The following is a 15,356-nucleotide window of genomic DNA, read 5'->3' on the forward strand; positions in this document are numbered from 1 at the left end:
CCTAATGATAATGGGGTTGGATATGAATCCAGATTGGTTGAAAAACGCCCCAATGATTCGGAGTCCATCTATCTTGATGCTAAAAGCACTGAAAGTGGAGTAGAAGATATTAAAACTTTGAGTAGTAATGAAATTACTACTTTGGATTTCAAGGAATTCAATTATGATAGTTGCTCCTTGATTGAATGCATTTCCTTGATGCAATCCATGCTAAACTCTCCACACGCTTATAGCCAAAAGAAGGCCTTTACCGATCATATCGTCGAAGCTATGATAAAATCTCTTGAAGAGAAACTTGAATTGGAAGTCTCTATCCCTAGAAAGCTTCATGATGAGTGGGAACCTACTATCAAAATCAAAATAAAAAACTATGAATGCAACGCTTTGTGAGATTTGGGTGCTAGTGTTTCCGCGATTCCAAAGTCTTTATGTGATGTTCTGGGATTTAATGAGATTGAGGAATGTTCTCTGAATTTGCATCTTGCGGATTCTATTGTCAAGGAACCCATGGGAAGGATCAATGATGTTATTATTATTACAAATAGGAACTATGTACCCGTGGATTTCATTGTGCTTGACATTGATTGCAATCCTACATGTCCTATTATTCTTGGTAGACCTTTCCTAAGGAATATCGGTGCTATCATCGATATGAAGGAAAGGAATATTAGATTTCAATTTCCTTTAAAGAAGGGCATGGAACATTTTACTAGAAATAAAATAATATTGCCTTATGAGTCCATGATGAGGGCTACTTATGGTTTGAGCACCAAAGACGACGATACGTGATTCTATCGCTTTATGCCTAGCTAAGGGCGTTAAACAATAGTTCTTGTTGGGAGGCAACCCAATGAATTTATCTTTTTATTTTTGTTTTGTTGAGTCCACACCATCACAATTCTGTTATGATAGTTTCTTTTGTGTTTCTTTTTGTGTTTGAGCCAAGTAAAACCTTTATGACTAGTCTTGGTGATGGTTGTTTGATCCTGCTGGAAAAAGACAGAAACTTTTCGCTCACGATATTATTTTTCGTTTTTATTCAGAAAGATCTTTTGATATTATTCTTTTTGCTTCTGGTTGATATGCCTTTTGCCTAGGCAGTCGTAATTTTTCAGAATTTTTGAGGTACCAGAAGTATACGAAGTATACAAATTGCTACACACTGGTATGTTTTTGACAGATTGTGTTTTTGTTGAGTTGGTTGCTTGTTTTGATGCAAAATGGATAGTATCGGGGGGTACTAGACATGGGAAAGTGAGAATATAGTAATCTAACACCAATATAAATAGAAATCAAGATTGCTACAGTACCTAAAGAGGTGGTAGTTTGTTTTCTTGTGCTAATGTTATCACGAGTTTCTGTTTAAGTTTTGTGTTGTGAAGTTTTCAAGTTTTGGGTGATGTTATCATGGACAAAGAGATAAGGAGTGGAAGGAGCTCAAGATTGGGGATTCCCAAGGCATCCCAAGCCAAATTCAGGGACACCAAAAAGCCTAAGCTTGGGGATGCCCTAGGAAGGCATCCCCTCTTTCGTCTTCAATCCATCGGTAACATTACTTGGAGCTATATTTTTATTCACCACATGATATGTGTTTTGCTTGGAGCGTCTTGTATCATAGGAGTCTTTTCTTTTTGTTGTGTCACAATCATCCTTTCTGCACACCTTTTGAGAGAGACATGCACTCATCGTGATTTTGCTAGAATGCTCATCGTGCTTGACTTATATCTTTTGAGCTAGATAATTTTGCTCTATGTGCTTCACTTAGATCTTTTAGAGCACGGCGGTGCGTGACTTGGTAGTTGGCTTGTACTATGAAAGTAGTCCCAAAGGTGATAGGTACCCAAAGAGGATACAAGAACCTCCATCTTCATGTGCATTGAATAGAAAGAGAAGTTTTGATTCCTCTCAATTAGTTTTGAGACGTGGATTTGGTAATATTAAGAGTTATGTTAGTAGGGTGTTGTGAACCTAGAAATACTTGTGTTGAAGTTAGTGATTCCCGTAGCATGCATGTATGGTGAACCGCTATGTTAGGAAGTCGGAGCATAATTGATCTATTGATTGTCATCCTTTGTGTTGAGGTCGGGATCGTGCGATGTTTAACACCTACCAACCCTTCCCCTATGAGTATGCGTTTAGCACTTTGTTTCGATTACTAATAAAAACTTTTGCAACAAGTATGTGAGTTCTTCATGACTAATGTGAGTCCATGGTATAGATGCACTTTCACCTTCCACCATTGCTAGCCTCTTGAGTACCGCACAACTTTCGCTGGTACACAAACCCACCATATGCCTTCCTCAAAACAGCTACCATACCTACCTACTATGGCATTTTCATAGCCATTCCAAGCTATATTGCCATGCAACTCCCATCGTTCCGTCTAATGACTTGTGTCGTCACTCTCATATTGCCATTGCATGATCGTAAGATAGCTAGCGAGATGTTTCAACGTCATACGCCAAGCTAGATCATTGCACATCCCGGTACACTGCCGAAGGCATTTCCTATAGAGTCATCATCGTTCTGAGCTTTGAGATGTGAGTAAATAAAAGTGTGATGATCATCATTATTAGAGCATTGTCCCATGCGAGGAAATAAAAAAAAGAGCCCAAAGAGCCCAAATAAAAAAAGAGAAAAAAAGAGAGGCCCAAGAGCACAAATAAAAAAAGAGAAAAAGAGAGAAGGGACAATGCTACTATCTTTTTCCACACTTGTGCTTCATAATAGCACCATGTTCTTCATGATTGACAGCCTCTCGTTTCATCACCACCATATGCTAGTGGGAATCTTTATTATATAACTTGGCTTGTATATTCCAATGATGGGCTTCCTCAAATTTCCCTAGGTCTTCGTGAGCAAGCAAGTTGGATGCACACATACTTATAGCTCTAGTGCATCCTTTGTATGGCAATCCCTACTCATTCACATTGTTATCTATTAATGGGAATCTGCATAGCCCTTTGATACGCCGAGTTAATGTGACCATCTCCTCCTTTTTTGTCTCACAACCACCACCACACTCTATTCCACCTACAGTGCTATATCCATGGCTCACGATCATGTATTGCGTGATAGTTATAAAAAGTTTGAGAAAGTAAGAGTGCGAAACCAATTATTTGGCCAATACCGGGGTTGTGAATGATTTAAATTAGTTGTGTGAGGATGATGGACCATAGCCAGACTATATGATTTTGTAGGGATAACTTTCCTTGGCCTTGTTATTTTGAAAGTTCATGATTACCTTGCTAGTTTGCTTGAAGTATTATTGTTTTCATGTCAATAGAAAACTATTGTTTTGAATCTTACGGATCTGAAAATTCATGTCACATGAAAGAAGTTACAAAGGACAACTATGCTAGGTAGCACTCCACATCAAAAATTTAGTCTTTATCACTTCCCTACTCGAGGACGAGCAGGAGTTAAGCTTGGGGATGCTTGATACGTCTCCAACGTATCTATAATTTTTGATGGTTTCATGCTATTATCTTGTCAATTTTTGGATGTTTTGTATGCCTTTTATATCTTTTTTGGGACTAACTTATTAACTCAGTGCCAAGTGCCAGTTCCTGTTTTTTCTGTGTTTTTGACCCTTTTCATAGGAGGATTATAAACGGAGTCCAAACGGAACGAAACTGCCAAAAAGATTTTTTCCAAAACAAAAGACGATCGGGGAACTTGAGAACCAAGGCAGGGGGCCACCATCTTCATGGATATCTATCCGATGTAATCTTCTTTTGCGTCGTGTTTGTCGAGATCTGATGAATTGTGGATTTATGATCAGATTATCTATGAATCTTATTTGGGTTTCTTCTGATCTCTTATACGCATGATTTCATATCCTTGTAATTCTCTTCGAGTTGTGGGTTTTGTTTGGCCAACTTGATCTATGATTCTTGCAATGGAAGAAGTGCTTGGTTTGGGTTCATACCGTCCGGTGACCTCGCCCAGTGACAGAAGGGGTAGCGAGGCACGCATCGTGTTGTTGCCATCAAGGGGTAGCGAACCAGGTTTGAAGCCTTTCTTCACTAGGAATTCCTGCAACATATCATACCATGCCAGAGGGGCTTGCTTGAGCGCCTTTTTGAGTCTGAAGACTTTGTCTGGATGCCTCGGATCTTCAAATCTTGGGGGCTGAACAACATATACTTCTTTATCTGCTTACCATTGAGAAATGCACTTTTCACATCCATTTGATAGAGAGTAATATTGTGATTATTAGCATAAGCAAGCAATATACGAATAGCTTCAAGTCTAGCAACAGGTGCAAAAGTTTTATCAAAGTAATTCCTTCAACCTGTGTGTAGCCTTGGCCTACAAGCTGTGCCTTGTTCCTCACAACCTGACGGTCCTCATCTTACTTGTTTCGGTAGATCCACTTGGTGCCAATGATATCGTGCTTGCGAGGACGAGGACTTTTGACGAGTTCCCGTACGTCATTTAGCTTGAACTAAAGAAGTTCATCTCGAATGGCTTGAAACCACTCAGGTTCCAAGAAGGCTTCAGCAACTTTTGAGGGTTTTGTGATAGACACAAAGGAGGAATGCCCACAAAAGTTAACTAAATGTGAATCTTTTCAGTGAGTGAGAGGACCTGGCGCATTGATATCATCGAGGATTTTGTCAATTTCCACTTCATTTGCAATCCTCGGATGTGTTCGTTGAAGACTTTGGTTGGGCTGAGGAATTTGATCTGGAGCATTTTCCTCAGGCGCACCCGCTTGAATTTCGTCATTGTTGGGGAGGACTTCTTCGACAAGGAGTTGTTCCTCAGTAGGAATGATATCTTCAGTATCCTTGTGCTTAATAGCTTCCCGAGGAGTCAGTTTATCTGGCACAGGAGGCAGTTGCTCTCTTTGCGAGCCATTAGTTTCATCGAACCGCACATCTACAGTTTCAACAACCTTGTTGTGATAGGTGTTGAAGACCATGTAGCAGTGCGAGTCCTTTCCGTAACCAAGCATAAAACCCTCATGTGCTTTAGGTGCAAATTTTGAACTATGGTGAGGATCTCTAATCCAACATCTTGCACCGAGGACTTTGAAGTAACTTACATTGGGTTTTTTGTCACTTAGGAGTTCGTATGAAGTTTTCTTAAGAAATTTTTGAAGATATACCCTATTGGTGATGTGGCAAGCAGTGTTGATTGCCTCAGGAGAAAAGCGGCGAGGAGTCTGATATTCTTCAAGCATAGTCCATGCCATTTCAACTAGAGTCATGTTCTTGCGCTCAACGACGCCATTCTGTTGAGGATTATAAGGAGCAGACAATTCATGAGTAATACCAAGTACATCAAGATAGTCATCAAGGCCAGTGTTCTTGAATACTGTCTATCGGTGAATACTCACAATATATGCCATAGGTAGGCTAAAGTCGGTGAGAATCAAAGGGACAACGGAGGGCACTGGGGGCGAGGTTGGTACAAGCATGGAACGCACAATGTACCCAGGTTCAGGGCTCTCCGGAGAGATAATACCCCTAGTCCTGCCGGAGTGTATGATGTATATGGATGGATTACAAGGTTGCTCGTGGAGCTGTATTGCGGAGGAGGAAGAGGGGAGCAGCCGGCTCGTCTCTACCTCTCCTATGTGGTTGGTGAGTGTGTGTGTGTGTGTGTAATCTGTTGACCGACCCTCTGCATGGAGGGGGGCCGGGGGTTTTATAGACGAACCCACTGGCCTACAATATGGATAAAGGGTACAAGAGTGGGACCCGGCTGGCAGCCTCGCCGGCTGGCTAGGGGGCCCACGAGGGTCTTGGCTTGTCGCTTGAGGGGCCCGCCGGCTGCGACGTCCCGTCTGGCTGTGGGACCCGCTGGCTAGCCAATGGAGCTCTCGCGTAAGGTTGACGCAGGGCACGCGCGGCACGTCCGGCGTCGTCCAGCGAGATTTGTCATGGCAAAAGGTACGGCCGCCTCCACTGTTCCCACGCCGTGTGCAGTAATGGAGTGGGAGTTTGATGGCCGACACTATGCTGGGTGATGGATTAGAGCCGGGGTAGGTCAGCGGTGTGGCCGCCGACGCTCGTACCTGTCGTGCGCTCCGATCCAGTACCTTTGCTGACGCGTAGCCACGTTTAATCTTAGGGTCTCGTCATGACCTACGATCTGATGTGACTTGAGGTCCTCGGCCGGCTAGCCCGCTTGGCTAGCCGACTTTGGGGATGGCCGCCTCGTTCCTAGCCGGATGGCTCGGCCTAGGCGGTCAGGAAGAGGTAGCCGTCTTGCCTCAACCCGGGAGGTGTTTCCTGGCCGGCCAGAGAGTTGAATGTCTCGTCCGCCAGCCGGTAGGTGCAGCCTAGCCGGCCAAAGAGTTGAATGTCTCGTCCGCCAGCCGGTAGGTGCAGCCTAGCCGTCCAGAGGACTTGGGCCTTGGAGAATTATACTTGGTCATTCCTTTTGGGCAGGAGATGAAGGAGCAGGCTCGATGAACCTACCCCGGGGTTATCCCCCCGACAGTAGTCCCCGAAGCTGGAGAGGCCCACCGCCTGTGGGTGGGTGGCCGCACCGACTTGATTTTTTGTCTTTGTATTCCGGCCGCCAACCGTGGCAAGGAACGCCGGCTCCGAAACCGGCTGGCTTCGAAGAGACGCCTCGGCTTCCTCGTAGGCCGCACAGAGTGCGCCACGCGTCAGGCCCGTCCTGACGTAATGATGGTTATTACTGGTGACGGGACCAAGCCTGGGCCCTCGGTCCCGCCACGACGCCCCCTCGGCCTCCGTGCGGAAGATCCTCTACGGATTTACTCCGTGACGGTTGGGTTTCGGGAAGCGCCACCGCCCGTAATACACAGGGTATTGGGGATCCGCGCGCATCGGATCCCCTCCCCACGACGCTTCGTGGGGTTTAAATGGGATGCGGGGGTTCCGAGGAGGCCACTCGCCCCCTTCTCGCCCCGCATTGATACCTTCTTCCTCCCTGAGCCCAGAGAGAAAGAGCCCGTCCTCTTCGTCTTCTTCTTCATCGTCACCGTCGAGCCACCAACCTTCCCGAGCTTCTGCCGCCCGCAGTCATGGCCGGCGGCTCCTCCTCGAAGAAGACCTCGTCGCAGGGAGCTTGGCTTGGTAGTGAGATATGCGAAGGCCACATCGAGGCACTCCGCCATCGCCGGCTGTTGCCCCCGGCCTCCTAGGTGCTGGTGCGGATCCCTGGCGCCGAGACCGCCCCAACACCGGCAGAGGGAGAGATCGTCGTTTTCGACGAGCACATCTACAGGGGCTTTGGGGTCCCGGTGAGCCCCTTCTTCTTTGAATGGCTCCACTTCTTCGGCCTGCAGCCGCACCACCTGGCGCCGAACGCTATCTTGCAGCTGTCATCCTTCGTAGTCTTGTGCGAGGGCTTCCCGGGGATCGAGCCCCGCCTCGATCGCTGGCGAAGCCTGTTTTCCTTCAAGTAGCAGTCCATTGCGATGCACACGGCCGCGCTGGAGAAGCACATGGGTCCACGCCCGATGACGTCGTGCGGAGCCGCACTCGTGCATCATTGCTCGAAGTTCCGCTTCCCCCAGATGCCACTACAGGAGTCCATCAAGCAGTGGCAGAAGGGCTTCTTCTACGTGAAGAATGCCGACCCTGCACACAACACCCTCAACATGCCCTCGTTCAACATTAGTCCTCCGACGAAGTTGAACTAGGGGCGAAGTTCCCAAAGCCGATTCCCGAGGTAGCGCAGATTGACGCCCACCTTGACATTTTGGAGAAACGCGACCTCCTTGGCCGCGACCTGCTTACCACCATGGTTACCCGCAGTATTCTGCCGCTGCAGAGGCGGCCCCATCTGGTCTGCCACATGAGCCGTCGGCACTACCCTTGCCGGACATCCACCAAGATATTCACCCCTAGTGCGGTGGCGCGGGAGGTGAACCTGATTTCCACCGCCCGCATGGACGACAGTGGAAATTGGGCATGGGGGATGATCCCTTACAGCAGGTGCCGTCCGCCTCCGGTGGTAAGCATTCTTTGTTACTCTATTCTTGTTGTTTGTCTCGTGACCGGCCGCCTTGTTGAGCCGGTCGTCAACTCCTTCATGCAGGTGTTCGAGAAGCTGCAGGCAACACTCAACCCGCCTGCCCCTGACGTGGCGACATCTGACGCCTCGGAGACCGAGGACGAGGGCATGATCGAGTCCCGCTCTGCCTCCCCTGAAGGTTCGGAGAACGCGCTGGAGTCGGAAGGGACGGAGCCGTCTGGTGAGCATCTGTGGCCCTACATCGTAGATTGGACGGACGATGACCAGACTCCATCCTCCCTATCTGATGCAGCCTTCGAGGAAGACTCCGACGGGGTGGAGGAGGTCACCAGCACACCTCTGACGCGCGCACGGCGTCATGGACCGAGGCGGTCGGACCTGACGAAGCGGCCAGGAAGAAGGGCAAGGGTGCCATAGCATCGAGGCCGGCTCCGAAGCAACCTGCGATGGGTCCTCCAGCCGGAGCACGAGCAGGCGGCGCTAAGAAGCGCCGTGTTGGTGGCGGCAGGAGGCAGGTGCCCATCGTCGCAGGGTAAGGCTTTTCTACCTTCTTTTTATTTTGTCTTGTGTGGAGCTTCGTTCCTCAAAACGTTGCCCCGCAGGGAGGCGTAAGACATGGAGGAAGACACCGCCTCCGCAGCCGAGCGAGTCGGATGGACAGCGGCTGACGCTGCCTAGAAGGAGCTCGAGGAGCAGTCCACCCGCCGGTGGGATGCGGCCGCGGGGAAGACGGCCGAGGGCCAGTCTTGCACCAGCCGGGCCGAGAAGCCGGCGGAGAAGCGTACGAAGGCTATACATGACCCCTCCACGCGTGCTCGCGTGGAGGAGCCAGCAAGCAAGGCGACCCCGAGGCGCGCCCCGAGGACCGAGGAGGCCCGTCCCTCCGAGCCGGACGCCTCTGCGCCGGTGGAACTTGAGGTGATCCTAGATTCTCCTAGGGCCGAGGCGGCGCCCGACGCGCCGGAACTTATCCTGGACGCGCCAGACGTGGCCCCTGATGCGCCAGGGGTGAACTTGAATGCGCCGGACGTGGCCCATCCACCTCCTGCTGATGAGGAGGCGTCGGCTGGGACGTCGGCGGAGCCGGCCGCCAGGCCAGCACCTGGAGACGACACCGTCATCATCTCCCACCATGGGCCGGCTGCTCCAGGAGCCGGTGCCAGGGTCGGGAGTCAGCCCATGAAGACTTGGCGAGCGGCCAACCTGGCACGCTCGAAGCTGCCCGTAGGGACCGCGCTCCACGGCGTCTTGGAGCTGGTGTCGATGTTTGCCAGCAACCGGTTCAAGGTGGACCAGCCGGCCCGCGTGGTAGGCGGCGATCTGGAGCGCTTGCAGGAGCGCACCAGGGTAAGTGCCTCATCCCTGTCTTCGGTTTTTCTTTTCTTCTTCTTGAATCAGTGGGGGCGCGCCAGCGCACCCACTCGGTCTAGCCCCCGAGAGTCGGGCCGGCCGAGCATCGGCCGGGCTGAATCTCTTTGAGTTTCTTTTCTTGCTTTGCTTCTTTAGTGGGAGCGCGCTAGCGCACCCACTGGGTGTAACCCTCGTGAATCGGGCTAGTTATGATTTAACCAGGCCGAATCTTACTTCTGCTTTTTCATTGCTTTGTAGGATCTTTATGATGCCCAGGTGGAGGCCTACAACACGCTGCGGGCTCAGAACCAGGCGGCTGATGGCCAGGTTGCCGAGCTTCAAGCCCGGCTGGGCGAGGTTGTCGTGGAGCGGGACGCCCTGCGTGACGTGGACGGCCGGCTCCAGGAGCAGCTGACTCTTCTCCAGACGGAGGAGAAGGAGCTCGAGGCGGCCAGCCGGGCCGAGCTGGAGCAGCTGCGCGCCTCTCTGCAGGAGAAGGACGCCTCCCATACTTCCGACGTGGAACGTCTTGAGACGCTTCATCTCGGGGAGATGAAGCTCAAGGACGCCGCTGATGACCCACAAGAATAGGGGATCAATCGTAGTCCTTTCGATAAGTAAGATTGTCGAAACCAACGAGGAGCAGAAGGATCTGACAAGTGGTTTTCAGCAAGGAAATATCTGCAAGCACTGAAATTGTCGGTAACAAGTGATTGTGTGGTGAGATGATTCGTAGCGAGCAACAAGTAACAAAAGTAGCAACGCTACAGCAAAGTGGCCCAATACCTTTTGTAGCAAGGGACAAGCCTGGAGGAAAAACGCTCCCAATGCCTTCCTCTAGGCCCAAATAATGGTGAAGTGTTATGTAGTCGACGTTCACATAACACCACTAGAGGAAAAACAACATACAACACATCAAAATACCGAACGAATACCAAATTCACATGACTACTATTAGCATGACTTATCCCATGTCCTCAGGAACAAAAGTAACTACTCACAAAGCATAATCATATTCATGACCAGAGAGGTAATGAGTAGCATCAAGGATCTGAACATAAACTCTTCCACCAAATAATCCAACTAGCATCAACTACAAAGAGTAATCAACACTACTAGCAACCTTACAAGTACCAATCGGAGTCGCGAGATGGAGATTGGTTACAAGTGATGAACTAGGGTTTGGAGATGAGATGGTGCTGATGAAGATGTTGATGGTGACGAGTCCCCTCCGATGAGAGGAGTGTTGGTGATGACGATGGTGACGATTTCCCCCTCCGGGAGTGAATTTTCCCCGGCAGGGTCGTCCTGTCGGAGCTCTAGATTAGTTCTGCTCAAGTTCCGCCTCGTGGCGACGGCGAAACCACAAAAAAGCTCCTCGCTCGATTTTTTTTCCTGGCCGAAACCCTTCATATAGCAAAAGAGGGGGGCCAGTGGGCCAGTGGGCTGCCCACAAGCCCTCATCGCGCGGCCTGGGGGGTGGCCGCGCCGTGTAGGCTTGTGGGCATCTCCTGGTGCCCCTCTCGCACTTCTTCAGCCCAGTCTTTTTGATAAATCGGGAAAAAAATCCTCGTTCATTTTTACGGTGTTTGGAGTTGCGTAGAATAGGTATCTCAACTTTGCTCCACTTTCAGGCCAGAATTCCAGTTGTCGGCATTCTCCCTCTTCATGTAAACCTTGCAAAATAAGAGAGAAAAGGCATAAGAATTGTACCGTGAAGTGAAATAACAGCCAAAGTAACGATAAATATCGACATGAAAACATGATGCAAAATGGACGTATCAACTCCCCCAAGCTTAGACCTCGCTTGTCCTCAAGCGAAAGCCGAGCTCAATAAATATGTCCACATGTTTAGGGAGAGAGGCATGCATGCATAATGATCAAGATCAGAACGGCAATACCAACATATAATCTCTCATGCTAAAGTGATAATTCCTTCACAAAGTAAAGCATGGATCAAGAAACTTACCGAGAAGTAACAACCGATAGCCTTTAGTCATTGAAGCAATTGAAATTTATCACAACATCAGAAAGAGTCAAATCAGAGCTTGTAAAGCAAATCCACATACTCAATCATTCTTTCGTTCTCTACAATTGCTACAACTCACGTGGTACTCATGAGATCAAAGTTTCAGCTGGACACAGAGAAAGATAGGGGCTTACAGTTTTGCCTCCCAACTGTTTACCTCAAGGGTAATGTCAACAATAATAATTCATGAATGGTTACCTCCAAGTTGACATATGAATATAGATCTTTCCCAAGCATATGACGGTAGCCAAGATAAAGGCGAAATAAGGAATTGGTGAAGATCACCATGACTCTTTCAAGGGCAAAAAGTAAAGGTAAAAGATAGGCCCTTCGCAGAGGGAAGCAGAGGTTGTCATGTGCTTTTGAGGTTTGGATGTGTGTCCTCTAAGTGCGGAGGAACGTCACTTTATATTGCCTCCTGTGATAAAGAACTTTATTATGCAATCTGTCGCTTTTATGCCTTCCTCATCACAGGTTCGTACAAAGCTTATTTTCCACACACTAATAGATCATACATATTAGAGAGAAATTTTTATTGCTTGCACCGATCACAACTTACTTGAGGGATCTTATTCAATCCATAGGTAGGTATGGTGGACACTCATGGCAAAACTGGTTTGAAGGTTTATGGATGCACAAGTAGTATCTCTACTTGGTGCGGGAGGCTTTGGCTAATATCAGGTGGAAGCAATCGTCACTTGCTAAGGGATCTCTAATCATATAACATTGTTCAGAGCCAAGAAAACACAATTCATTACGTTGTCTTCCTTGTCCAACATCTACTTCTAGGCATGTAATAGTTTAGTGAGTGTTCACAATCATAGATGGTGTCAGAGATGATATATTTATATGTGAACCTCTCCTTCTTTATCACTTCCTATTAATTGCAACAATGACCAAGGTCTACGTTTGTCTACCCTCAACAAGTTTCAATCCTCATTCTTGTTATATGTGAAGACATCATTTCCCATAAGATCATTACATGATCTGTCATGCTTTTGTTCTATTCTCACTCTTTTGATCATGGCAAGAGGCAAAGCCCTTCAACTAAGACACTCTTTATTATATGGCTCACGAGCAAGAATACATCGGGGGTGACACAAAGCAAAACTCAAGACTAAAACACTAAGACTTTTAAACTACTAGAGAAAAAGAAAACTAAAAAGGAAAACTAGAACAAAGGTAAAGGCAAAAGATGTGATGGTGATACGATACCGGGGAAACTCCCCCAAGCTTGGCACAAGCCAAGGGATTGCCCATACCAATGCTCAGTTGTCTTCCTTTGGTGGTGAAGGTGGAGTTGTTGCAACATGAGTTTGATCCTCCGTCTTCCTAGGCGTAGGTGCTCCATCCTGGAAAGATGAACGAGTCTCCGGAATCCTCAAATTTGTAGCCAACCGTATTGATTTAAATCTATACTCATACTCACAGTTATGGTTCTGCGGGTCATAGATCTAGGGACTCCAAATCTAGGGAAGATAACTTCTTTCAGCATCTTGATAGAGGTGTTGTGATCAGCACTACTAGTGGGGATAGCTTCTACCCACTTAGTGAAATAATCAACACCAACAAAGATGTGAGTATACCCATTGGATTTTGGAAAAGGTCCCATATAATCAAAGCCCAGACATCAAATGGTTCAATGACAAGTGAATAGTTCATAGGCATTTCCTGACGTTTGCTAATATTACCTATTCTTTGACATTCGTCACAAGACAAGACAAACTTACGGGCATCCTTGAAGAGGGTAGGCCAATAGAAACCTGATTGCAATACCTTGTGTGCAGTTCTATCTCCCGCATGGTGTCCTCCGTAGGCCTGAGAGTAACACTTCTGTAGGATCTGTCCCTGTTCATGTTTGGGTACACAATGTCTAATAACACCATCTATTCCTTCCTTATAAAGGTGAGGATCATCCCAAAAGTAATGTCTCAAGTCAAAGAAGAATTTCTTCTTTTGCTGGTATGTGAAACTAGGTGGTATGTATTTGGTGACGATATAGTTTGCATAATCAGCATACCACGGTGCACTACATGAAGCATTGATAACATTCAGTTGCTCATCGGGAAAGCTATCATCAATAGGTTGTGGGTCATCAAGAACATTCTCTAACCTAGACAAGTTATCTGCTACTGGGTTATCAGCACCCTTTCTGTCGACAACGTGCAAATAAAATTCTTGTAGCAAGAGAACCCATCTGATAAGTCTAGGTTTAGCGTCTTTATTCTCCATGAGGTTCTTAATCGAAGCATGATCAGTGTGAATAGTGACTTTAGAATCAACTATGTAAGACCTGAACTTTTCACATGCAAACACGACTGCTAAAAACTCCTTCTCCGTAGTAGCATAGTTTCTCTGGGCACTATCTAGAGTTTTACTAGCGTAGTGAATAACAATCAACTTCTTATCAACTCTTTGCCCTAGAACAGCACCAACAGCATAATCACTAGCGTCACACATGATCTCAAAAGGCAAGTTCCAATGAGGTGGTTGAACAATAGGTGCAGTTATCAAAGCCCTCTTAAGTATTTCGAAGGCTTCCACACAATCATCGTGAAAGACAAAAGGAATATCCTTTTGCAAGAGATTGGTAGGAGGCCTAGAAATCTTAGAGAAGTCTTTGATGAACCTTCTATAGAAACCAGCATGACCAAGGAAACTTCTTATACCTTTGATATATGTGGGGTATGGCATTTTCTCTATTGCATCAACCTTAGCTTTATCGACTTCAATACTTCTTTCAGAAATTTTATGTCCTAAGACTATGCCTTCATTAACCATAAAGTGGCACTTCTCCCAATTCAAGACAAGATTGGTGTCTTTACATCTCTGCAAGACTCGATCAAGGTTGTTGAGGCAATCATCAAAAGAAGACCCGTAAATGGAAAAGTCATCCGTGAAGACCTCGACAATCTTTTCACAAAAGTCAGAGAATATAGCCATCATACATCTTTGAAAGGTGGCAGGTGCATTGCATAAGCCAAAAGGCATACGTCTATAAGCAAAGGTACCGAAAAGGGCGGGTGGAAGTGGTTTTCTCCTGATCAGATTGTGCAACTGGTATTTGGGACAAACCAGAATATCCGTCTAGAAAGCAGAAGTGTGTGTGTTTGGACAGTCTTTCTAGCATTTGGTCGATAAAAGGCAAAGGGTAATGATCTTTCCTAGTGGCTTTATTCAATTTCCTAAAATCGATCACCATCCTATAGCCAGTAATAATCCTTTGTGGGATCAATTCATCCTTATCATTAGGGACAACGGTAATGCCTCCCTTCTTAGGGACGCAATGCACCGGACTAACCCAATCGCTATGAGCAACAGGATAAATTATACCTGCTTCCAGGAGCTTTAGTATTTCTTTTCTCACTACTTCTTTCATCTTAGGATTTAATCTCCTTTCATGATCATCAACTGGTTTGAAATCAGGATCAGTTTTAATCTTGTGCTGGCATAGGGTAGGACTGCCCTTAAGATCATCAAGAGTATATCCAATAGCAGCATGGTGCTTCCTTAGAGTTTTTAGTAACTTCTTTTCTTCATGTTCTGAGAGGCTAGCACTCATTATAACATGATATATCTCTTTTTCATCAAGATAGGCATACTTAAGAGTATCAGGCAACTGTTTAAGCTCGAACACAGGATCACCATTTGGTGGGGGTGGATCCCCAAGCAGTTCAACAAGCAAATTATTCTTAGGGATAGGATATTGTTCTAAGACAACTCTATCTATCTCATCCCTTTCATCCATATGCATATCATTTTCATGCTCAAGCAAGTATTGCTCTAAGGGATCAGTAGGAGGCACGGCAATAGAGGCTAAGGCAATAGTTTCATCCCTATAGGCACCTCCTTTTCATGAGGTTGTCTACCAAACTTAGAGAAATTGAACTCATGTGACACACCTTCAAAGCCAACAGTGACAGTTTGCTTCTCACAATCAATATGAGCATTGACGGTATTGAGAAAAGGTCTGCCAAATATGATGGGACAAAAGCTATCTTGTGCAGTACCA

This window comes from Hordeum vulgare, chromosome 7H, assembly GCF_904849725.1.
Source record: "Hordeum vulgare subsp. vulgare chromosome 7H, MorexV3_pseudomolecules_assembly, whole genome shotgun sequence".
Taxonomy (NCBI): Eukaryota; Viridiplantae; Streptophyta; class Magnoliopsida; order Poales; family Poaceae; genus Hordeum; species Hordeum vulgare.